This window comes from Haemaphysalis longicornis, unplaced genomic scaffold (genome assembly GCF_048455015.1).
Source record: "Haemaphysalis longicornis isolate Haplotype H1 unplaced genomic scaffold, Haemaphysalis longicornis Haplotype H1 scaffold_1, whole genome shotgun sequence".
Classification (NCBI taxonomy): domain Eukaryota; kingdom Metazoa; phylum Arthropoda; class Arachnida; order Ixodida; family Ixodidae; genus Haemaphysalis; species Haemaphysalis longicornis.
In genome coordinates, this window is record NW_027526203.1 from 373,066,531 (window position 1) to 373,070,331 (window position 3,801).

Consider the following 3,801-nt stretch of genomic DNA (forward strand, 5'->3'; position numbering starts at 1 on the left):
CTGCTCAGTGCTGTGAATAGCCACCAGAAAAAGATCTCATCCTTCCTCGAAAAATAGGAACGCAGGCATGTTTTGTCAAATGAACTTTGTTCTGTTGTAATTTCCCGATTCTTTTTCTTGTTCGTTGAGCTTGAAATTCCACAAGGAGAAAGATAAGAGTTACCCTGTTTATAATAGGTTCGAAGATTAAAATAACGCGTTTACGTACCATGGATTTTTGCGGTAGCCAGATTACCGATTGGTTTGGACCGATTTTTAGCTATACTGTTACAACGAATACCGGATATAAAGAACTGAATTACTGTCATGATACTACTTTGTTTTAAGGAGGTTCGACTGTATCATTATTTTTTTCACTGCAGTTTTTCTTTGGCAATATCGTGTCGTGCTTTTCAAGCATGCGCTGTTTCAATGAACTTATTGGTGTTACAGGACATGTTCAATCTATTGTACCAATTTGTGCTTTCGCCGGCTTAGCTCCGAAAGCGCTCTATACGCTTTACAGTGAAACCCGGTTATAGTGAACTGTAATATGCGCCGCAATTAGTTCGATATATCCAATAGTTCGATATAGCGAAACCCGCCGATAACGAGTTTTTTGTTGCGAGTTCGCTACACGCGCGACACCCCCCATCCCCGCATGCGGAAACCAACACAATATGAAGTATGTCGTTAGCATACACAAAACAATCCATTTATTGCAGGCAATAAGGCTACTTTCCACCTCAACTGCCTACTTCACAAAAAAAAAATGGTTCTAGTTTCCACTTTATTTGGCGGCGTGAACTAGCACACATTCGAGTTCGTGTCCTTCAATATCGAAGCAATAATGTCTGAGCGTATCAACTGCCGAAAGCGCTTCATTAAGCATTGGTCGGCTTTCACTCGCGGCATGCTCTGCCTCTTTGGAGCTTTCAACAGCACCAGCTGCCATGACATCGACGATGGTGTCTGCGTCAGAGGGGCTCACAGTGACGGCCACCTGGTCGTCGACGACAGTTAGGAAATCCCCGAAGGAAATCTATGGTCCCGTTTTGTTGTGCGCAGTTGCAGTTATGAACCACTTTCAACTAGCCCGGCTTTCCACTCTCCTTCAGTTACGGAAAGTGTCGGGTGTCACGTCGCTCCATGTGAGGCTCAATGTCTCAACCGCGGCCAATGAACATCCCAATTACCGCTGTGAGACCATGCATTTCGGCGGCAATTCTAGGTTCACCGAGTTCGATACATCCGATGTGCGCTTCGCTATAAGGAATATGTTTCGCATGTATTTTCATAACTGATTTGAGTTTGTTCGATTCGCTCTATTCGCTCTGTCCGGGTTCGTTGTAATCGAGTTTGACTGTATTTCTTTTCTCTTCCATGATGTTCATGCGCGTTTATTTACCCTCGCATCTATATTGTTTAATTGTCGGACTTTTTTTCTGGAATAATTACGCTGTGGTTGTGAAAATTACACATTTAATTTGAACTTGTCTCCCTCTTTTCTAATTTTTTCAGTGCTTCTTTAATATTGTAGCGCCCCTTATTCAATTCCCTGCGCAGCGAGCCTGGAAGATATTAGTAAATAAGAAAATTCTGTTGGTGTTGATTTTCAACGAGGAAAGTGCGCGGCGGATATATATATATATATATATATATATATATATATATATATATATATATATATATATATATATATATATATATATATATATATATATATATATATATATATATATATATATATATATATATAGAGAGAGAGAGAGAGAGAGAGAGAAAGACAGACAGAGAGAGAAAGATTTAATAACAGCCCCACTAACGCTAGGGCTTACTACTCCAGATGGGGGTGAATACAAAAGGTGAAAGAAAAAAAAGGGGGTTGGGGGAAAAGGAGTAAAACATCGCGATATGCATCGGGATACGAATGGCGATATCCACGATACGGTTGATGGGAAGTGTCGTTAAGAACGGGTGCGCAATCGTCACTCAGACCAATACATTCCATTTGGTTGTCATTCACAAAATTAGTCTTTAAATAAATGAAGTAATACTCAAAGCGGATATGAAGCGATTTCGCGCATGAATCCGATCTCGCAAGTCTCACGAGATCACGCTCCTTGCCTGCCCTGTTCCCCGTGCGTGGCTCCTTGCATGGTAGAGCTGCGAAGGTACGTGCGAAAAAGAAAGAAAAAAAAAATCCCGGACACTGACCCGTAGTCTTCCGTGTCAAATGCTCAACAACTATATTTCTTTATCTTAGCCCGCCGATAAGCCTCCCAAGCGAGCGTGCGGTCTGGTGAAAACTTAAAAGCCCATCTTCCTGCGCTTTTCTCGCGTCCTTTTCCCGCACACTGCATTCGGCGGGCAGGGAGATATTTTTACTGAAACATATATGCCGCGCAGGACATATATCCGCGCAAAATAGCAGCGCGGCGGCCCCTTCGCATCCGCTGCAGGGGCGGGGTGCTGCTTCCTCTCTCATCGGCGAACTTGGCTGCCTTTTTGTCGTCGCGCTCACGCCGAGCGCCGTGATCCCGCAATCAGGAAGAGCCGGTGCGCTGCTTAGAGGCAAAGCAGGAGCGCCGGTTCCCTCCCGCTCCGAGCACAGCGGCGCGTTGCCCCCTTATCAGACTACATCGCGGTGCGGCTCAACGAGATCGGTGGCCATCCGACTACAGCAACCGCGGCCGGCGCGGCCGTTTTCCCCTAGCGCATTCCAGCCCTTCCGCGCGGCCCAGCCGAGGCTGTTATTTATACGACACGGAGCGATTCGCGGACTGGCGGGACATTTTGCTGCCTCTCGCCGCACGCGCCTTCCTCATGACTCGGCCGATTGGTGACCCTCCCCGCGGACAGCCGGGATGCTGCTCGCGCTGCATGCGGTCAACTCGGCCTAATGGACACCTCCCCGGGCGAAAGTGGCGCAAAGTTTCACGCGAATGTGGCCATCGGTTACTTCTCGCAGCCCGCCGTGGTGCACGACTGGGAGATACACGTAACCGCCCCGAGATCAGGCGAATGAATGGCCTCTAGTCGATAGACGCGCACGACTCTCTACTATTAGAATGCCGTCAAATGGCCTCAAAAGGGCTGAATAACGTTAAAAAAAAGGGGGGGGGGGGGTGATGGCGCACAGGTATTTCTTCGGCCATTGTGCTCAAGGCATGGTAGGCTAGCAGCGTGCATGCAGGGTACGAAATAAGAAAGGAAACGTAAAAAAAAGAAAAGGTGCACGTTGAACTCTGATGATGGTCGATCGGAGCTGACAATGATTTGGTCACAGAATTACAACAATTTAATTGGTCATTCAATCGGCAACTCCGTCACTCCGCTTCCCGTAAGGGACGAGGGGTGGCGGATTATCTGTTTTTTCAGTTTACCGGGATGAGAACGAAGCCGGCGGTAGCGAAAGATCCCAGTGAAAGTAACGCTAACAACTTCGTTGTAAAACAGCCCGACTCAAAGCGGAACGGTACTCGACTGTGTAGGCGCACTTTCGGGATACACATTTTTTTCTTCTAGAGCTAACAAACAATATAATCGGCTCCTAGCCTTCTCTGCTAAATACAGGAACAGCCGTGAGGCAAAGGCGAGCTGAGCCCGCCATGATAAACGGGCGCATTTCGGGGGATGTTTAGCACGCTCTGGTGGGAAGAAGGTTTTGTACTTTTGTTGCTGGACGCGTTACTCAGTAATATACAACACTGTACAGATATGTACAATAGTAAACATACTTGTCTGTAGCGCATATTTTTGTACTTCCGGCCTACTGTTCCCTTAAAGTATATTGAAGAGAACTACTGCACCATTCTGAAG